Source organism: Mirounga angustirostris, unplaced genomic scaffold (genome assembly GCF_029215605.1).
Source record: "Mirounga angustirostris isolate CCGP_5_RB_7025 unplaced genomic scaffold, mMirAng1.0.hap1 SCAF_11, whole genome shotgun sequence".
Taxonomy (NCBI): Eukaryota; Metazoa; Chordata; class Mammalia; order Carnivora; family Phocidae; genus Mirounga; species Mirounga angustirostris.
The window spans coordinates 59,746,676-59,769,239 of NW_026991719.1; the positions used below are offsets into that span (position 1 = coordinate 59,746,676).

At 38.0% G+C, this 22,564-nt stretch overlaps 1 protein-coding gene across 35 annotated transcripts in view; it reads left to right on the forward strand.

The window, feature by feature from the left end:
* Positions 1–22,564, forward strand: part of LOC129045928 (uncharacterized) — a 149,734-nt gene that overhangs the window by 36,570 nt on the left and 90,600 nt on the right. For 4 of the 35 annotated variants that reach the window (XR_010406171.1, XR_010406165.1, XR_010406170.1 and 1 more), the window contains exon 5: positions 6,490–6,594. The exons of 22 other annotated variants lie outside the window; for them this stretch is intronic. The gene's annotated coding sequence lies outside the window, so the exon portion shown is untranslated. Of the gene's footprint in view, positions 1–2,073; positions 2,171–6,489; positions 6,595–16,213; positions 17,406–22,564 lie in introns of those variants that run through there. 9 more of the 35 variants (XR_010406177.1, XR_010406176.1, XM_054508525.2 and 6 more) reach the window with 5 other exon arrangements.

Genomic DNA, 22,564 nt, shown 5'->3' on the forward strand with positions numbered 1-22,564 from the left:
TTTCCCCCCCTTCATTTCTCCCTTCCTACTATCTTCTTCTTCTTCTTCTTTTTTTTTTTAACATATAATGTATTATTTGTTTCAGAGGTACAAGTCTGTGATTCAACAGTCTTACACAATTTGCATTAGTTAGGACTTCTAGTACAATTCAAAAAGGAGTAGTGAGAGAGAGACATCCTTGCCTTCTTGATCTTTGTGGGAATTCTTCCAGTTTCTCACCATTTACTATATTAGCTGTATTTTTTTGGTAGAGGCTCTTGATTAAGTTGAGGAAGTTCTATATTCCTAATTTGCTGAGAGTTTTTATCATGAGTGGGTGTTGGGTTTTGTCTAATGCTTTTTCTGCATCTATTGATGTGATCTCGTGATTTTTCTTCTTTAGTTGTTGTGATGGTTTACATTCATCGATTTTCTAATGCTGAATTAGGCTTGCGTACTTGAGACAAACCCCATTTTGTCGTGGTGTATAATTCTTATCATATATTTGGATTCAGTTTGCTAGTTTGTTGGGTATTTGTGCATCTTTGCTAATGAGAGATGTTGATTGTGCTGTATTTTTTTCTTACAGTGTTTTTCATTTGGGTGTTAGGGTAATGTTGACCTCATAGAATGAAGAAGTATTTCCTCTGCTTCTATTTTCTGAAGAGATTTTAGAGAGTTGGTATTATATCTTATTAAATGTTTGATAGAATTGACCAGTGAACCCATTTGGGTCTGATGCTTTCTGTTTTGGAGGGTTAATTATTGATTCCATTTCTTTGATAGATACAGGCCTAATAAGATTCTCTGTTTCTCCTTGTGAGTTTTGACAGATTGTTAGAAGTGTGTTATTTAATCTGCAAATATTTTGGGGTTTTCCAGTTATGTTTCTATTACTGATTTCTGGTTTAATTCCACTGTGGTCTTAGAGTGTATATACAGACCACGAGAGGGATGCTGTATCTCTTTCCCTGGTTCTCTCTGGTAAACTGTTAACTGATGTTTTTTAGCTTCTTGCTCTCATGTAGTTACCAGTCTCCATTTAACTGCTTACCAACAAAATTTCTATTGTTTTTGGGAGTACTCTTAGGATTGATTTTTCCCCCAGGGTATTCCAAATTAAGTCTGTTCCCTTGGGGATACTTTTGAGCTCTCTTTGTTACAACCTGTCTCTGCCCCTTGGCAAAACCTGCACTGCTGCTCTGGAGCTGAGAGGAGGGGAAATGGCTTGCTTTTCTCATTGTGACACCCCTACTTAGGGAGCAGAGTTGTTTGGCTAGTATAGTAGCCTCTAGTTTTCCTAAAGGACTATTTCAGCTTCAGGTTAAGTTTTTCCTTTGTGCTGTGTGTCAGAGAATGTCTCTTTTTACATTAATGTTCCTCTCTGCAAAAATATCTTTAAAAAAATCTATAAAAAGAAGTTGCTGAGATTTTGATTGGGATGGCATTGACTCTATAGATGAATTGGGGTGATTTGATATCTTACTAAGTTTTCCAATTCATGGGCATAGTATTTCTCCCTATTAATCTAGATATCTTTTGATTTATTTCATTAATATTTTGTTGTTTCCACATACAGTTCTTGCACATATTTTGTTAGATTTATATGTAAGAATTTTATTTTTGGGGTTGCTATTATAAATTTTATGATTTTTCTTTTTTTTCTTTTTTTTTTTTTAAGATTTTATTTATTTATTTGAGAGAGAGAGAATGAGAGAGAACACATGAGAGGGGATAGGGTCAGAGGGCAAAGCAGACTCCCCGCCGAGCAGGGAGCCCGATGCGGGACTCCATCCAGGGACTCCAGGATCATGACCTGAGCCGAAGGCAGTCGCTTAACCAACTGAGCCACCCAGGCGCCCTTTTTTTTCATTTCAAATTCCAATTATAGCCATATATAGGAATATGACTGACTTGTCTATTGACCTTATATTCTGCTACCTTGCTAAACTCACTTTTTCATTCTAAGAGGGTTTTTTTTTTTTTTTTGGTAGATTATTTGAGATTTTTTGGACAGTGTTTCCTGCAAATTAATTTTTTCCTTTCTAACATGTGTACCTTATAATAGTTTTTCTTGCTTTATTGAACTGGTAGGCCTTTCAGTACAGTGTGGAATGGGGTAGAGAGGACCCTGAGATCATGACCTGAGCTGAAATTCAGAGTCGGAGGCTTAGCTGACTGAGCCACCCAGGTACCCTGAATTTTATTGATTTTTGAATGTTGAACTAACCTTATATTTCTTGGATGAAACCAATATGATTGTGATATATATTTTTTCATTTTACTGCATTTTATTTGCAAACATTCTGTGGCAGTTTTTACATCTGTGTTCATTGGAGATACTGATTTGTAATTTTCTGGCAATATTTCTCGATTTGTGAACAGGATAATACTGGCTTCATAAATGGGACATCTTCTTTCCTCTTTTTAATGGAATTGATTGTGTAGAATTGGCATTATTTCTTATTTGATTGGTAGAATTTGCCAATGAAACTATCTAGGCCTGAAGTTTTCATCTTTTGGTATGTAACTTGCAGTCCAGTTTATTTACTAGGTATAGGGCTATTCAAGTTTTCTTGAGTGAGTTTTGGTGATCTTTCAAATAATTGTTCCATTTCATCTAATTTGTCAAATTCATGGAGCATATAGTTGTTTGTAGTATTACTTCATTTTCCTGTTAATGTCTTTGGCCTCATTTGTGACACTGATTCTAAGCTTTATATGGAAAGGCAAACACTGTAACAAGTAACGTAGTGTGGAAGAAGCACAAAGTTGAAGGACTCACGCCATTTGGTTTCAAGACTTACTATAAAACTACAGTTATGAAGATAGCATGCTACTGGTAGAAGGACAGACATACAGATATAGAATAGAGAACTCAGACTCACACAAATATTGCAAACTGATCTTTGACAAAGGCAGAAAGAGTGCTCAGTGGTGAAAGGGTAGTCTTTTCAAATAGTGTTGGAATCAATTATATGTTTAAAAGTGAACTTACATAGAGACCTTACACTTTTAACAAAATTTCTCTCAAAATGGATCACAGACCTTAAATATAAAATGGAAAACTGTAAGACTTCTAAAAGCAAATATAAAAGAATATGTGAACTTGGGTTGGGTGATGAGTTTTAGATCCAACATCAAAAGTGTAATTCATGAAAGAAGAAATTGATAAGCAGGACTTCATTAAAATTAAAAATATTTGCTCTGAAAAAACAGTGTCAAGAGAATGAAAAGACAAACCACAGACTAGAAAAAAATTTTGCAAAACCCATATCCAATAAGGGACTTTAATATACAAAGAACTCTTCAAATTCAATAATAAGAAAACAACCCAATTAGAAATTGGGCAAAAGATCTGAACATACACCTCACCAAAGAAGATACAGAGATGGCCAATGAGCAAATGAAAAGATGCTCATTTGCAATTAGAGAAATTCAATTTAAAAAAATGAGAAATCCTCATACCTATATTAGAGTGATTAAAATTTTTAAAAACCTGAAAATACCAATTGCTGGCTAGGATGTATAGCAATAGGAAACTCATTTCTAGTGTATTTTTTAGTTCATTTTAAAATTGTTGCTCAAGAGATTATAATGTGCATAATACTTGTATCTTTTTTTTTTTTTTTTAAGATTTTATTTATTTGACAGAGAGAGACACAGCAAGAGAGGGAACACAAGCAGGGCGAGTGGGAGAGGGAGAAGCAGGCTTCCCGCCAAACAGGGAGCCTGATGTGGGGCTTGATTCCAGGACCCTGGGACCATGACCTGAGCTAAAGGCAGATGCTTAATGACTGAGCCACTCAGTCGCCCCAATACTTGTATCTTTTATGCAGTTCTCTTGAATTATTTTAGAAGAAAAGAGTAAAAATTATATTTATTCTGTCATTTACATTTATTTATGTAGTTAGCTTTTCTGAGCCTGTTTATTTCTTCATATGGGCTTCTTTTTTATTTCTTCATATGGATTTGAATTAAAGTCATTTCTTTTCAGCTTGAAGGAATTTGTTTTTTTCTTCTAAGGCAGGTTGACTAACTGAATTCTTAGTCCTTTTTTGTCAGTCATAATTTTTCCTCATTATTGAAAGATAGTTTTCTGGAGTTAAGCTTCTTGCTTGTCATTTTTTTATTTTTTCTTTTAGTACTTTGGGTATACCAGATACTGCCTCTGGTCCTCATTGTTTCTCATGAGAAATCACAAGTAAAGATTCTTTGGGTCACTTGTGTGTTTTTTTCTGTTGCTGCTTTTATAATTTTTGCTGAAAATAACAAAATATTAGTGAAATAAAGAAGATCTAGATAAATAGGGATTAATACTACATCCCTGAATCAGAAGATTTGGTAAGATATCAAATCCTCTGAATTTCATCTGTAGATTCAGTAGTTGTCTCAGTCAAAATCTCAGCAAGGTCTTTTTGTAGATATTGCTAGCTTATTCTAAAATTTACATGAAAATGCAAAGAAACTAGAATAACCAAAACAGTTCTAGAGAAGTAAAAATAAAAAGTTTGAAAGGAGGGGCACCTGGGTGGCTCAGTCGGTTAAGCGTCTGACTTCTGCTCAGGTCATGATCTCAGGGTCCTGGGATGGAGCCCCATGTCAGGATCCCTGCTCAGCAGGGGGTCTCCTTCTCCCTCTCTCTTTCGCTCTCTGCTCTCCCTCTCTTTCTCAAATAAATAAATGAAATCTTAAAAAAAAAACAGTTTGAAAGGATACACTATATCTTATTTATAGACTTATGATAAAAATGGTAATCAGTAGTATTTGGTATTGGTGAAAGGAGAAAGACAAAGATCAGTGAAACAGAGACAGGAATAGATACACAGAAATCTAATTATTTTCAACACAGATGCAAAGACTCTTCAATGTTGAAAGGATAATCTCTTTAACAAAAGCTGCCGAAACAATTGGAGGACCACACGCCAAAAGCAAGTGTGAAGACATACTTCACTCATTGTACAAATGAATCATAGAGAAATTATATGACATCTAGAAGAAAACATAGGAAAACCTCTACAGTTTTAGAAAGAGCACTGAAGGCACAATTCTAATGCTAATTGATAAATTTATTTCCTAAAAAAGTATGGGCAACTTTTTTTTTTTTTTAACAGTTTCTTTTTAGGGCAGTTTTAGGTTCATAGCAAAATTGAGAGGGAGGGAGAGAAATTTCCCATATACTCCCTCCCCCAACACATGCATCACCTCTCCCATGATCTACATCCTCCACCAGGGTGGTACATTTGTTACAACTGATCAACCTTCATTATTTACACATCATCATCTAAGGTCATTAGTTTACATTAGGGCTCACAGTTTGGACAAATGTATAATGATATGTATCCATCACCGAAGTATTACACAGTCTCTGCCCTGAAAATCCTCTGTCTTTCACCTATTTATTCCCTTCCTCCTGTCCCCAAGTAATGGCAACCACTGATCTTACTGCCTCCATAGTTCTGTTTTGAATGATTTTTCCCCCTCTACTTTCTGCTTGCATCTTAGATTGGGTAGTTGCTGTTGACCTATGTTCAAGTTTCCTGATTCTTCATTTGTGTTGAGTCTACTTATAAGCTCCCTTAAAGGCAGGCATATTCATTTCTGTTAAGGTGTTTTCAATTTCTATCATTTTCATTTGATTCTTTTTTATAGTTTTCAACTCTTCTGATATTACCTACATGATGTGGCCTGTTGTCTATGTTTTTAACATATCCTAGTTATTTTAAATTCTCCGTTAGTTTCTACATCTCATATCTGAATCTGGTTTTGAAGATTGCATTTTCTTCACACTATTTTTTGTCCCTTTGTTTTTATATACATTATAATTTTGCTGGAAGACATACTATGTAAGACAGTAGATCCTGAAGTATTTTCTTAAGTTTTTATTTTAATTCCAGTTAGTTATCATACAGTGTTATATTAGTTTCAGGTGTTCAATATACTGATTCAGTGTTTCCCATACATCACATTCCCATGTGCTCATCACAAGTGCACTCCTTAATCCCCATCACCTCTTTAACTCATCCCCCTACCCACCTCCCCTCTGGTAACCATCAGTTTGTTTTCTATATTTAAGAATCTATTTCTTGATTTGTCTCTCTTATTTTTCCCTTTGCTTGCTTTATTTCTTAAATTCTGAGTGAAATCATATGGTTTGAGTGAATGGGTGAAATATGGTTTTTGTCCTTCCTGACTGACTTATTTCACATAGCGTTATACTCTCTAGTTCATCCATGTTGGAATGGCAAGATTTCATTCTTTTTATGGCTGAATAATATTCCATTGTATGTATATACCACCTCATCTTTATCCATTCATCAATCGATGGACACTTGGGCTGCTTCCATATCTTGGCTGTTGTAAATAAAGCTCCTGTAACAAGAGGGGTGCATGTAGCCCTTTGAATTAGTGTTTTTATATTCTTGGGGGTAAATACTCAGTAGTACAATCACTGGATCATAAGGTAGTTCTATTTTTAACTTTTTGAGGAACCTCCATACTGTTTTCCAGAGTAGCTGTACCAGCTTGCATTCCCGCCAACAGTGCACGAGTGTTCCTTTTTCTCCACATCTTCACCAACTCCTGTTCTGTGGTTGATTTTAGCCATTCTGACAGGTATGACATGGTATCTCATTGTACTTTAGCATTTCCTTGATGATAAGAGATGATGAGAATCTTTTCATGTGTCTGTTGGCCATTTGTAGGTCTTTGGAAAAATACCTGTTAATGTTTTCTGCCTGTTTTTTTTTTTTTTAAGATTTTATTTATTTGACAGAGACAGAGCGAGCACAAGCAGGGGGAGCAGCAGGCAGAGTGAGAGGGAGAAGTAGGCTCCCTGCAGAACAGGGAGCCAATGTGGGGCTTGATCCCAAAACTCTGGGATCATGACCTGAGCCAAAGGCAGACGCTTAACCAACTGAGCCACACAGGTGCCCCGTCTTCTGCCTATTTTAAATTGGATTATTTGTGTTTTGGGTGTTGAGTTGTATAAGTTCTTTATATATTTTGGATACTAAGCCTTTATCAGATATGTCATTTGCAAATATCTTCTTCCATTCTGTAGGTTGCATTGATTGTTTCCTTTGCTGTTCAGGGCTTTTTATTTCTTTTTTTTTTTTTTTTTTTAAGATTTTATTTATTTATTTGAGAGAGAGAATGAGAGAGAGCACATGAGAGGGGTTAGGGTCAGAGGGAGAAGCAGACTCCCTGCCGAGCAGGGAGCCCGATGCGGGACTCAATCCAGGGACTCCAGGATCATGACCTGAACCGAAGGCAGTCGCTTAACGAACTGAGCCACCCAGGCGCCCCAGGGCTTTTTATTTCAATGTAGTCCCCAATAGCTTATTTTTGCTTTCGTTTTCCCTTGCCTCAGGAGACCTCTAGAAAGAAATTGGTACAACCAATGTGTCAAAGAAGTTACTGCCTGTGTTCTTATATAGGAGATATCTGTCAAATAAATAAAATCTAAAAATAATTTTAAAAATGTATTGTTGAATTTGGTTTGCTAGTATTTTTGTTGAGGATTTTTTTTTTTTTTTTAAGATTTTATTTATTTATTTGACAGAGAGAGATAGCGAGAGCAGGAACACAAGCAGGGGGAGTGGGAGAGGGAGAAGCAGGCCTCCTGCCGAGCGGGGAGCCCGATGCGGGACTCGATCCCACAACCCTGGGATCATGACCTGAGCCGAAGGCAGACGCCCAACGACTGAGCCACCCAGGCGCCCTTGTTGAGGATTTTTGCATCTGTGTTCATCAGGGGTATGGGCCTGTACTTCCTTTTTTGTGGTGTCTTTATCTGGTTTTGGTATCTGGGTAATGCTGGCCTCATAAGATGATTTTGGAAGTTTTCCTTCCTTTTGTATTTTTTGGAATAGTTTGAGAATAATAGGTATTAACTCTTCCTTAAATGTTTTGTAGAATTCACCTGTGAAGCTGTCTGGTCCTGGACTTTTGTTCGTTGGGAGTGTTTAGATTATTTAGTTTCTTTGCTGATTATCTGTTGGTCTGTTCAAATTTTCTATTTCTTCCTGTTTCAGTTTTGGTAGTTTATATGTTTCTAGGAATTTATCCATTTCTTCCGGGTTGTCCAGTTTGTTGGCATATAGTGTTTCATAATACTTTCTTATGATTGTTTGTATTTGTGTGGTGTTGGTTGTGATTTCTTTTCTCTCATTTGTGATTTTATTTATTTGAGTCTTTTTTTTTCCTTGATATTTCTGGCTAGAGGTTTATCAATTTTATTGTTTTTTTTTTTTTTTTTTTTTTAAAGAATCAGCTCCTGGTTTCATTGATTTGTTCTGTTGTGTGTTTTTTTTAAATCTTTATCATTTATTTCTGCCCTAATCTTTATTATTTCCTTCCTTCTGCTGGTTTTAGTTTTGTTGTTCTTTTTCTAGCTCCTTTAAATGCAGGGTTAGGTTGCTTGAGATTTTTTTTTGCTTCTTGAGGTAGGCCTGTATTGCTATAATCTTCCCTCTTATTAACCTCTTGCTGCATTGCACAGGTTTTGGATTATTGTGTTTTTATTTTAATTTGTTTCCATGTATTTCATTTCTTCTTTGATTTCCTGGTTGACCCATTCGTTGTTTAGTAGTATGTTATTTAACCTCCATGTATTGTGATCTTTCCAGATTTTTTTTCTTGTGTTTGATTTCTGTTTTCATAGCATTGTGGTCAGAAAATAGAACCCATGGACAGAAAGAGCTGCTGCCTAGATCTATTAAATCTATCTGCTCCTGTGTGTCATTCAAAGCCATTGTTTCCTTGATGTTGTTTAGATGATCTGTCTGTCCATTGATGTAAGTAAAGTGTTAAAGTCCCCTACTATGTTTGTTATTAACTGCATTATGTATTTGGGTGCTCCTATGTTGGGTGCATAAATATTTACAATTGTTACATCTTAATTGTTGTATTTTCCCCTTTATGATTATACAGTGTATGATTATACAGTGTTCCTCTTTGTTTCTTGTTACAGTCTTTTTTTAAAGTCTGTTTTGTCCAATATAAATATTACTACTCTGGCTTTCTTTGATGTCCATTCTCTGATAGATGCTTCCCCATCCTCTCAGTTTCAATCTGCAGGTGTCTTTAGGTCAAAAATGAGTCTCTTATAGGCAGCATATAGATGGGTTTTGTTTTTTTATCCATTTTGTCATCCTATGTCTTTTGAGTGGAGCCTTTAATCCATTTACATTCAACGTAATTATTGATAAATATTTATCGCCATTTTATTACTTGTTCTGTGGCTGTTTCTAAAGATTTTCTCTGATGCTTTTTTTGTCTTTCATGTTTTGCTGATTTTCTTTAGTGATATATTTGGATGTCTTTTTCTTTATTCTTTGCCTATATATTGGTGGTTTTAGATATATCATTACCAGTAGGTTTGTATATAACCTCATCTGCAGATAGCAGTCTATATTAAGTTTATGGTCATTTAAATATGAACCCATTCTTTACTCCTCTCCTCCCCATGTTTTAGGTATATGTTACTATTTTCATACCCCTTTTTATTGGTTAGTTCCTTGACTGATTTTTTACAGAAATATTCATTTTTACTGCTTTTGTTATTTCTTACTTTGTACTATCCTTTTTCATCTTTCCTTTCTATCAGTGAGTCCCGTTTAATATTTCTTGCAGCGCTGGTTCATTGGTCATGAACTCCTTAAGTTTTTGTTTGTCTAGGAAACTCGATGTCTCCTATTGTGTATGGATAACCTTGCTGGAAAGAATGTTCTTGGCTGTAGATTTTTCCCATTCAGCACTTTTAATATACCACTCCCTTCTGGTTTGCAAGTTCTGTTGAAAAATCTCCTGCTATTTGTATGGGTTTTCCCTTGTAAGTTAATGACTTCTTTGTCTTGATGCTTTTAAATTTTTTTATCTCTATTTTGGAAATTTAATTATGTTTTGTTACATATTTTATGTCTTGGTGTGGGTCTACTTTTGTTGATTTTGATGGGTGTTCTCTGCCTCCTCGATCTGGATATCTGTTCCCTTCCAGATTAGGGAAGTTTTCAGCTATTATTTCTTCAGATAAATTTTCTGCCCCCTTTTCTCTCTCTTCCTCTAGTGGGACTCTTATAATATGAATGCTGTTAAGTTTAACGGAGTCACTGGGTTCCCTGAGTTCACATTTTGCATAATTTTTTTCTGTCTTTTGTTCACCTTGATTACTTTCCATTTCTCTGTCTTCTGGGTCACTAATTCATTCCTCTGATTCTTCCATCCTGCTATTCATTCCAACAAGTATGTTTCTCATTTCATATCAAGCCCTTTATCACTGCTGTGTTATTCCTTATCTCTGTGTTAAAGGTCTCATTCTTGTCTTCCACTCTTTTCTCAATCCAGTGAATATCCTTGTGATCATTGCTTTAAGTTGTCTGTCATTTTACTTACATCTGTTTCGCTTAGATCTCTGGTTGTGGTCTTGTCCGGTTCTTTCCTTTGGGATAAATTTCTCTGTCTCCTCATTTTGTCTGCTTTTCTGTGTCTGTTTCTCTATGTTAAGAAAGTCATCTGTGTCTTCTGCTCTTGAAAGTAGTGACTTTATGAAGAAGAGGTCCTGGAGTGTCCTGCAGTGGTATGCTGTTCACTAGAACCTGCCACTTCAGGAGAGTATCCTATGGGTTACATATGCCCTGTTGCTGTGTCTGAGTCATTTTTCCTTTTAGTGCAGTTGTCTGCGCTCTCTGTCTGCCTCTTGTGGGCTGTAATTGCTCTTTGTGGTTTTAGTGGGTCCCAGGCAGGCCAGCTTTGAGCGGGCGTGCCCACCAGGGAACTTGGGGGCAGGGTAGTGGTGTTAGCAAAGTTTGCACTGGGCCACTAGTTCTTTCCAGGATCTCCTGAAGCCCTGTGGCAGCTAGGGGCTGAACTCAGTGATTGGGGGGGCATGCAGGTGGGTGTGGTGCATGATGGTGGCTGGGGACACATTGGCTGGGCACAGTGTGGTGGATGGGTGTGGCTTGAAACAGCAGCTATGCACCCTGTGGCTGCATGGGTGGGGTGAATGCAGGGATTTAAGAAAATCTGTCCTGAGGCCAGGGCTGAAGCTAGCAGGCTTGGAGTGGGGGACTCTTCAGGAGACCTTTTGGGCAGGGCATACTGCTAGCAGGTTAGGTAACAAGTGTCTGTGTAGCCCTGCCTCCCACAGATGGCTCTGTGTTTTATGCTGGGAGGGCAGGGGAGGAAAATGGTGCCTCCAGCCCCCCTTGTTTTTGGAGAAGTCCCCCAACACACTCTGAAATCAGTATGAACAGATCTGTCTCCTATGTGCCCCTGGTGTTGTGTAAACTGCTGTTTTTATGTTGCCTCCCCACACGGGCTGCTGTCTCTTTAAGGCCAGTGACACAGCTATAATTAGCTCTCGTAGTTTACCCAGTGCTGAGTCAGCTGACTTGTAAAGCTCCAGGCTCCCAGTCCTACTGGTTTTACAAACTGATGGAATTCAGCCCCTTTGGTATGTATGTCTGTACGTAGGTAGGTAGATAGGTAGGTAGGTAGTTTATTGTAACAAAACAACTTGTACACTTCTAGCATTTAAAACTGAGCATGATCTTTCCTTTCCAGTGAAACACAACATTTAAAAATAAAAAGGAGCAAAATTGTAATAAGAAATGTCAGTTCCAAGTAAGATCCTATGTATAGGTTCTGATCTCCTACTGAGTGGCAGGGCTCTAGTCATCATAGGTAGAGAATATAATTTTAAAAATGTCATCTTAAACTGCAAGGATGTCCATTAAACATCACAGTTAAACACACCAAAGGAGAAGCCATGTTGTCAAAGTGCCCATTTAACCCACCTAGGGATCTCAAACCTACCCTTTGCTGATCTTCTGTAATTCCATTTTAATTTTTTTTTTCTTTTTTTAAAAGAAAGTAGAAAGATACATGTTGGCAAATGCTAACTGTCCATATTCACATAGAGACACAGTGTAATCTCTGAGCCCAATATACAGAAAAAGGAGGAAAAAGGTTAGAATTCTGTACACTACTATACCGGGGCCTAGCATTCTCCAGCTTCCAGCAAAGGTAAGGGAGCAGGTTTTCCTTTTTTTCCCCACAGAGCATGGTGGTGTTGATTTCATGTTTTTATTGAGACAGGAAGGGGTAAAAATGAATTTGGAAAGGAAAGTGGTAGAGACTCTTTTCCCATTGTATTCTGCTCAAGATATTCCCCCCCAACATAAGTTGAAAACCATGTTATAAAGGGAGAGAAAAATGACTTCAAAAAACAGGGTGAATGAGCACAAGAAGAGGAAAAAAAAGACTGCAACTTTTTTCCAGGGACTGGAGGAAATTAAAAAAATGAAGGTTGGAATCCATCAGTGTTCTTCTCCTTCATCCTCCTGTCCTTTCTTCTCACCCTCATCCTCTCCACCTTTATCATCTCCTTCTTCATCAATATCTTTTTTTTCTTTTTCTTTTTAAGACTTATTTATTTGAGAGAGAGAGCAAGTGAGCAGGGGGAGAGGGAAAGGGAGAGAAATCCTCAAGCAGACTCCTGGCTGAACTTGGAGCCCGACAAGGTGCTTCATCTCACGACTCCGAGACCTGAGCTGAAACCAAGAGTTGACGCTCAACCGACTGAGTCACCCAGGCGCCCCTTCATCAGTATCTTCCAGTCCTTGTTCGTCGTCATCATCATTTTCTCCTTCCCCTTCATCATCCATATTTGGAACCAAGTAGTACTATAATGGATTTGGCCAAATATCATGTTTGATAACCTCTCCTGACTCATCTGCACCAGCCTGTCTGTTTTTTAAAGCCAAACATTATGGGGGGGGGGATTAATCTTCCCTGTTTGAGCTCCCTGGTGTTAGGGCCTGTTTCTTTGCCCTCTCTGCATGCATGCAGCTCTCCCTCTTGCGGGCAGCCTCTCTATGCCTTTCTGACCTACCTAACCTTTCAGATGCAGCAGCTTCTCCATATTTACTTGTGGAGTTTGTTTTGTCAGTCTTCAGTTTGTTCTCCAATTTATTGGCTTGGGTGCAGATGATACCTAGTTGTAAATGTAGGATAGGGTGAGCTCAAGGTCCTCCTACTCCACCATCTTCCCCCTCCTCCTGAAGTAAATATTTTTATTCTTTGAGAAAAGCATACCTTCCCTTTTTCTAGGCTATTTATGTAGAATTTTGTGTCAACCTAGTCAGTATTGGGCTGAATTTAGAGTTTGTTACTATGGTTTCTCTCTGCACCAGAGACTTGGAACCATGTAATGATACTTTGTTGTTGTGTCCCTGTGTGGTTTTGTCCCTTTGCACTGCTCCCCAGAGAGGGTCTGTCTGCTTCAGCGTTCCTCTGTGTCATCTAATGTCACTCAGTGCTTGCCAGCATGTGTTTGGGGGTAGAAAATGGGAACATTCTCTAATGTTTGGATTGAGACTCAGTCTTAAGCAGGCATTGTGAATCTGGGTTTTGGGATATGGTCTTCACAAGTCTTCTTGCACCTTCAGGTATAATGCTATGCTCTCTATTCCTCTACTCAGTGCTTCAGAGTATAGGTTTTAATGACCTTGCTTTTAGTTTAAGAACTTTTGTGGGTTTGTTTGGGTTTTTTTGGTAAGAGAGATGGGAGGAATACATATGGGCAGAATTTCAGCCATACTTGCTGCTCCCCTCCACCAAGTAGCACCAAGGGAATCTTTCTCTGTAATCTTCTCTGTGGCCACCTGTTTGTAAAATCTGCAGGTGGGGGGCGCCTGGGTGGCTCAGATGGTTGGGCATCTGCCTTCAGCTCAGGTTCTGATCCTGGGGTCCTGGGATCGAGCCCCACATTGGGCTCCTGGCTCGGTGGGGAGCCTGCTTCTCCCTCTCCCTCTCCCCCTGCTCATGCTCTTCCTCTCTCTGTCTCTATCTCTGTGTCTCAAATGAATCAGTAGAAAAAATCTTTAAAAAAAATATTTAAAAAAAATCTGCAGGTGGGTACAACGCACTCCCTGTTTTTTTGAAATGCCCCTCCCCCCAAAGGCTTGTCATTCTCATGATAGCCTACACTTGGCCTTTAGCAGGGTATTTTAATTTTTAGTTATATCTTCCTACTTTCTTGCCACTTTTTGTGGCATTTGTTCCAGTGATCAAATGCTCAGATTCTGTTTTTCTCTGTAGGTACCTACCTTTCTCTAAATTTGTATATAATTTTTTACTTTATGACTTCACTTCGGTTAATAAAGTCATTAATTTGCAGTTGTCAGGCATGTTTCTTCTCTTAAGGATGTAGTGAGGCTGTTTCTAGCTTTCTGCCTGAGCTTCGTTGTCTTTGTTATTATTTCTCTGTTTTTCATTTTTTTCTTTTACATTATTTGAATATTTTTAGTATTCCATTTTAATGTTCTTTTAAATTTTTTGGTATGTTCTGTTGTTGTTGCTGTAAGGATTACAATAAACATACCTAGTAATCAAGTAAAGTTTATATAGATATAATGTTTTACCACTTAAATTAAGTAAAACAAAAGTCATACTTTTTTAAATGATTTTTTTAATAGTTGCCATGTGTTTTACATTTATGTATTTTGAAAGCCCATCAGACTGTGTTATGATTTCTGCTTTTCAGAGTCCTATATAAAGAACCTAAGAGGAGAAAAATGACCTTTTATATTTACTCAGTCATTTACCAGTTCTGGTCTTCCTTCATTTCTAAAGATGTTAGCTTCTCCTGGGTATCATTTACCTTCAGAGTGAAGAACTCTATTATTTCATCTCAACTCTGTTTAAAATGAATTCTCTTCATTTTCTTTCATCTAAGAATGTGTTCATTTCACCTTCATTCCTGAAGGACTTTTTTGATGGATAAAAATGTGTTAGAAGTTTTTTCTTTTAGCACTTTATTTTTTTTTTAATTTTTTAAAGATTTATTTAGAGAGAGAGAGAGAGAGTGCAGGGAGGGGCATAGGCAGAGGGAGAGAGAGAATCTAAAGCAGACTCCCCACTGAGTCTGGAGCCTGACCTGGGACTCCATCCCACAACCCTGAGACAATGATCTGAGCCGAAATCAAAAGTCAGACGGTTGGGGTGCCTGGGTGGCTCAGTTGGTTAAGCAGCTGCCTCCGGTTCAGGTCATGATCCTGGGGTCCTGGGATCGAGCCCCACGTCGGGCTCTCTGCTCAGCGAGAGCCTGCTTTTCCCTCTCCCTCTGCCTGCCACTCTGCCTGCTTGTGCTCTCTCTGTGTCTCTCTGTCAAATAAATAAATAAAATCTTTAAAAAAAAAAAAGTCAGACGCTTAACTGACTGAACCACCAAGGTGCCCCTCTTTTAGCACTGTAAAGATGTTTTTCTACCATTTCTGTTCCCTGTGGTTTCTGATGAGATGTTTGCGGTAGTTTGAGTCATTGATAATCTATCTGAACTGTGTTGCTTTTTGTAGATGCTTTCAAATTTTTTTATTTTCGGTTTTTAGCAGTTTGACTGCTGAAAGTGATATTTCTGGATGTTTTTCTTTCAGTTTATCTTGTTTGGATTTGCTGAGGTAGTTGAATATGTGGATTTATCTTTCATCAGTTAGGGAAGTTTTCCAGTAATATTCCTATAAGCTTTTTTTTTTTCTCCTGCCACTCTGATGACTTGTATACTAGACATTTTAATATTGCTTCGTAAGTTCTGAGACTGTTTTGTTTCAAACTTTTTGTTGTTCTGTTGCTTAGATTGGGTAATTTCTATTGATCTGTCTTCAAATTTATTGACTCTTTTCTTGTCTCCATTCTGCTATTGAGATCTCAAGTGAATTTTTTTTAAAGATTTATTTATTTATTTTAGGGGTGCCTGGGTGGCTCTGTCGGTTAAGCGACTGCCTTCGGCTCAGGTCATGATCCCGGGGTCCTGGGATCAAGCCCTGTGTCAGGCTCCTTGCTCAGCGGGAAGCCTGCTTCTCCCTCTCCCTCTGCCTGCCACACCCCTGCTTGTGCACTTGTGTTTTCTCTCTCTCTCTCTCTCTCTCTCTGTCTGTCAAATAATCAATCTTTAAAAAAAATAAAGATTTATTTATTTGAGAGAGAGCATGAGTGCACAAGTGGGGGGAGGGGCAGAGGGAGAGAATTTTCAAGCAGACTCCCTGCTGAGCATGTAGCCGACGTGGGGGCTCAATCCCAGGACCCATGAGATCATGACCTGAGCTGAAACCAAGAGTTAGATGCTCAACCAACTCTGAGCCATCCAGGTGCCCCCTCAAGTGAGTTTTTTTTTAAATCATAGATATTTTTATTTTTTATTATTTTTTAATGATTTTATTTATTTATTTGACAGAGAGAGACACAGCGAGAGAGGGAACACAAGCAGAGGGAGTGGGAGAGGGAGAAGCGGGCCTCCCGCCGAGCAGGGAGCCCGATGCGGGGCCCGATGCCAGGACCCCGGGATCACGACCCGAGCCGAAGGCAGACGCCCAACCGACTGAGCCACCCAGGCGCCCCGATATTTTATTTTTAGTTAAGAATTTCACTTTGGTTCTTTTTAAGTGTTAGGTAAAATATCATACGATAAATTTATTCCTTTTTTTGTGCACAGTTCATTTAGTAAATTTGTATAGTGTGCAGCTGTTACCACAATCCAGTTATAAGACATTGCATTATTTCCAGAAATTCCCTCAAGCTCATTTATAGTCGGTCCTATTCCCATCCTCAGTCCTATGTTACTACTGACCTCTACGTAAAATTTAGCCTTTCTTTGCTATTTTATATAAATGAAATTTAGAATATTCATGATACTGAATTTGACCTCCTTCACTTATTACAATTTTTTTGAGGTTTATCCTTGTGGTAGCATGTATTTGTATATATATTTTTTAGAGCTGAATATTACTATTATAGATATACCACATTTTTGTTTCATAATTCAGCACTTGACAGAAAGTTGACTTACATTCCTTTTATTTCCTTTGGCTATTATTAATAAATGTTGCTATGAAAATTGATGTACATGTCCTTGTATAATTTCCATTTTTCTTGAATGGAATAGCTGGGTCATAGGGTAAATACTTGTTTAGCTCTTAAAGAAACTGCCAAATTGTTTTCCAAAGTGGCTATACTATTTTACGTTACCACCTGCAATATATGAGGGTTAACATTTGTCTACATCTTCATCATTTGTTATTATCTGTCTTTTTGATTATAGCCAATTTAGTTAGTGTGAAGTGATATTTCATTATGGCTTTATTTTACATTTCCTTAATTAAGCTCTAATGAGATTGGGCATTTTTTCATTTGCTTATTGCTCATTCATAAAATTTTGGTGGAATATCTTTTAAATCTTTTCTCCATTTCTAATTTTTTCTTACTGCATTATAGGAGTTCTTTATATATACATATATGTATTTTGAACACAAGTCCTTTATCAAAAATAATGATTTACAAATATTTTCTTAACTATATAACTTTCTTTTCATTTTCTATAGTGTCTATCTGAAACACTTTTTTTGTTTTGATGAGGTCCAGTTTATGTTATTTTTTTTTTTTTTAAGATTTTATTTATTTATTTGACAGAGAGAGATAACAGCAAGAGAGGGAATACAAGCAGGGGGAGTGGGAGAGGGAGAAGCAGGCTTCCTGCGGAGCAGGGAGCCCGATGCGGGGCTCAATCCCAGGACCTGGAATCATGACCTGAGCCGAAGGCAGACGCTTAACAACTGAGCCACCCAGGCGCCCCTATCAGTTATTTTCTGTATCTACTCTTCCATCAGTTTTATATTATCTTGATTACTGTCGCTTTAAAAGTAAGTTTTAAAATCTGGTAACAAAAGACCTACTACATTGTTTTTCAAAAGTGTTTTGGGTATTCTGTATGCCTTGCACTTGTGATCAGCTTGCCATTTTTTTCCTTTAAGATTTTATTTATTTGAGAAAGAGAACATGAGTAGGGGGAGGGGCAAGGGGAGAGGGAGAAGCAGACTCTCATGCTGAGCAGGGAGCCCGATGCGGGGCTCAATCCCAGGACCCTGGGATCATGACTTGAGCTGAAGGCAGACACCCAACTGACTGAGCCACCCAGGTGCCCCCATTTTTTTTTAATACAAAAAAAGCCTGCTGGGATTTCAGTATGGATTTCATTGACGTTATAGATCAGTGTGGTGGGTGTTGTCTGTATAATAATATTGCGTTTTCCAATCCATGAACATAGATTTCTATATATTTTTTTTCCTCTTTTTCCAAGCAGTGTTTTGTAGTGTTTAATATGTAAATTGTTTTTTCTTTTGTGAAATTTATCCTTAAATGTTTTATTCTTTTTGATGCTATTCAGAATGGAGTTCTCTTAATTCCATTTTTGGATATTTTATTGCTAGTAAAGAAATACAATTGATTTTAGGACTTAATTTTTTTATTTAATTTTTTTATTCGAATATAGTTGACCCACAATGTTACATTAGTTTCAGGTGTGCAGCATAGTGATTGAACAACTCTATAAACATTATGTTGTGCTCACTACCAAGTATAGGTGCCATCTGTCACCATACAGTGCTATTACAATGTCATTGACTGTATTCCTTTATTTTTTATTTTTTAATTTTTATTTAATTTTTATTTGAATTCAAGTTAGCTAACATGCAGTGCAGTATTGGTTTCAGGAGTGGAACTCATTGATTCATCACTTAAGTACACCACCCAGTGCTCATCATAACAAGTGCCCTTCTTTTTTTTTTTTTTTTTTTTTAAAGATTTTATTTATTTGACAGAGAGAGACACAGCGAGAGAGGGAACACAAGCAGAGGAGGTGGGAGAGGGAGAAGCAGGCTTCCCGCGGAGCAGGGAGCCCGATGCGGGGCTCGATCCCAGGACCCTGGGATCATGACCTGAGCTGAAGGCAGACGCCTAACGACTGAGCCACCCAGGCGCCCCAACAAGTGCCCTTCTTGATACCCATCACTCATCCAGCCTCTCCCCCACCCACCTCCCTCCATTACTCTTCAGTTTGTTCTCTGTTAAGAGACTCTTAGGGTTTGTTTCCTTTTATTTTTACCCCTCCTGTATGTTCATCTGTTTTGTTTCTTAAATTCCACATGAGTGAAATCATGGTATTTGTCTTTCCCTGACTTATTTCACTTAGTATAATACATTCTAGCTCCATCCACATCGTTGCAAATGGTAACCTTTCATACTTTTTGATGGCTGAGTAATATTCCATTGTATATATACATCACATCTTCTCTATCCATTCATCAGCCAGTTGACATTTGGGCTCTTTCCACAGTTCTGCTGTTGTTGATAATACTGCTGTAAACATCGGGGTGCATGTACCCCTTCGAATCAATATTTTTGTATCCTTTGGGTAAATACCCAAAGGTATTTAGTAGCACAATTGTAGGGTAGTTCTGTTTTCTTTTTCTTAAAGACTTTATTTATTTATTTGAGAGAATGAGTGAGAGAGAGAGAGAGCAGAAGCCGCAGGGAGAGGGAGAGGGAGAAGCACGCTGAGCAGGGAGCCCGACGTGGGCTCGATCCCAGGACCTTGGGATCATGACCAGAGCTGAAGGCAGAAGCTTAACTGACTGAGCCACCCAGGCGCCCGGGTAGTTCTGTTTTTAACTTTCTGAGGAACCTCCATACTGGTTTCTAGAGTGGCCGCACCTGTTTGCATTCCTGCCAACAGTGCACAAGGGTTCCCCTTTCTCTGAATCCTCACCAACACCTGTTGCTTCGTGCGAGCCATTCTGATAGGTGCGAGGTGGTTTGTCATCGTGGTTTTGATCTGTACTTCCCTGATGATGAGTAATGTTGAGCATCTTTTCATGTGTCTGTTAGCCATCTGGATGTCGTCTTTGGAAAAGGTCCTATTCATGTCTTCTGCCCATTTCTTAACTGGATTATTTGTTTTTTGGATGTTGAGCTTGATAAGTTCTTTATGTATTTTGCATATTAACCCTTTATCAGACATGTCATTTGCAAATATGTTCTCCCATTCTGTAGGCTGCCTTTTAGTTTTCTTTATTGTTTCTGTCATTGACTATATTCCCTCTGCTCTGCCTTTTATTCTCATGACTTTTCATTCCATAACTAGAAGCCTGTATCTCCCACTCCCCTTCACCCATTTTGCCCATCCCCTCATTCCCTCTGGCACTCCCCACCCTTATGGCAACCATCAGTTTTCTATATTTATAGGTCTGATTCTGTTTTTTGTTTATTCATTTTTTTTTCAGATTCCACATATGAGTGAAATCATATGGTATTTGTCTTTCTCAGTCTGACTTATTTTACTTAGGATAATACCCTTTAGGTCCATCCATATTGTTGTAGATGGCAAGATCTCAGTCTTTTTTTTTATGGCCGATTAATATTCCATTATATATATATATATATATATATATATATATATATATATATATATATATATATCTCCTTTATGCATTCGTCTGTTGGTGGACATTTGAATTCCTTCCATATCATGGTTATTGTAAAAAATGCTGCATAAACATAGGGATGCATACATCTTTTTGAATTCGTGTTTTTGTTTTCTTTGGGTAAATACCCAGTGGTGGGATTATTGGATCATATGGTATTTCTATATTCAAATTTTTGGGGAACCTCCATACTGTTTTCTACAGTGGCTGTACCAGTTGACATTCCCATCAGTATTCACAAGGCTTCCTTTTTTTCCACATCCTTTTTTGTCTTTTTGATTTTAGCCATTCTGATAGGTGTTGAGTTTGATAAGTTCTTTATAGATCTTGGATACTAGCCCTTTATCTGATTAGACATTTACAAATATCTTCTCCCATTCTGTAGGTTGTCTTTTGGGTTTGCCAACTGTTTCCTTTGCTGTGCAAAAGCTTTTTATCTTGGTGAAGTCCCAATAGTTCATTTTTGCTTTTGTTTCCCTTGCCTTTGGAGACATGTCTAGCAAGAAGTTACTTTGGCCAAGGTCGAAGAGGTTGCTGCCTGTGTTCTCCTCTAGGATTTTGATGAATTCCTGTCTCACAGTTAGGTTTTTCATCCATTTTGAGTTTATTTTTGTATATGGTGTAAGAAAATGGTCTAGTTTCATTCTTCTACATGTGGCTGTCCAATTTTCCCAACACCATTTGTTGAAGAGACTGACAAAGATTATATTTTTAATTAAAGTTTAAAAAAAAATCTCTAAATTAGGGGCACCTGTGTGGCTCAGTCAGTTAAGCGTCTGCCTTTGGCTCAGGTCATGATCTCAGGGTCCTGAGATCGAGCCCCACATGGGGCTCCCTGCTCAGTAGGAAGTCTGCTTCTCCCTCTCCCTCTGCTGCTCCCCTTGCTTTTGCTCTGTCGCTCACGTGTGCTCTCTCTCTCAAATAAATAATTCATCTGCCCTGGGCCACAGAAAAACTATATTTGAAAAAGGCAACTAGAATATAAAGTATTGAAACTACACCAAAATAAAAAAAACAAAAACTATATTTGAAAAAGGCAACTAGAATATAAAGGAACCTACCAAATGGTAGGTGGCTTGCTGGAATTCTCTTCAGGGTTGGAAGGGCTGGTGGAGCACTACTGTTTATATTTCCTTCCACTTTGGTAGTGCAGAGAATAGCAGGGTCTGGGCACCCTAAATGGTCTGCTGCCTCAGCAAGCCCCAGACCCCTAGCCCAGTTTCATTCTTTTACATGTAGCTGTCTAGAATCTGGGCCACTTTCTTATACCATACACAAAAATAAACTCACAATGGATTAAAGACCTAAATGTGAGCCCTGGAACCATAAAACTCCTAGAAGAAAACATAGGAAGTAATTTCCTAGACATCAGCATTGCAACATTTTTCTAGATGTCTTCTAAGGCAAGGGAAACAAAAGCAAAAAAGTATTGAAACTACACCAAAATAAAAAAACTTCGGCACAGCAAAGGAAACCAGCCATGCAATAAAAAGGCAACCTACTAAATGATAGAAAATATTTCAAATGATACATCTGAGAAAGGGTTAATATCCAAAATATATAAAGAACTATACTCAATACCAACAAAACAGTCTATTATAAAATGGGCAGAGGGGGCGCCTGGGTGGCTCGGTTGAGTGACTGCCTCCTGCTCAGGTCATGATCCTGGAGTCCCGGGATCGAGTCCCGCATCGGGCTCCCTGCTCAGCGGGGAGTCTGCTTCTCCCTTTGACCCCCCCCCATGTGCTTTCTCTCTTTTCATTCTCTCTCTCAAATAAATAAATAAAAATCTTTTTAAAAAAATATTTAAAAAAATGGGCAGAGGATCTGAATAGATATTTTTCCAAAGAAGACATACAGATAAATGACACATGAGAATATGTTCGACATCACTAATGATAAGGGAAATGCAAATCAAAACCACAATGAGATACCACCTTATATCAGTCAGAATGGCTAATAAAAGACAAGCGTTGATGAGGATGTGGAAAATAGGGAACCCTTGTGCATTGCTGGTTAGAAATAAAATGGTGCAGCCACTGTGGAAAATAGTATGGAGGCTTCTCAAAAAAATAGAAATACCGTATGATCCCATAATCCCACCACTGAGTATTTACTAAACAGAAACAAAAAGTTATGTGCACCCTTGTTTTTATTGTAGCATTATTTACAATAGCCAAGTTATGGAAGCAACCCAAATGTCTCTCAGTAGGTGAATGGATAAAGATATGGTATTTATATACAATGGAATATTAGCCATAAAGAAGAAT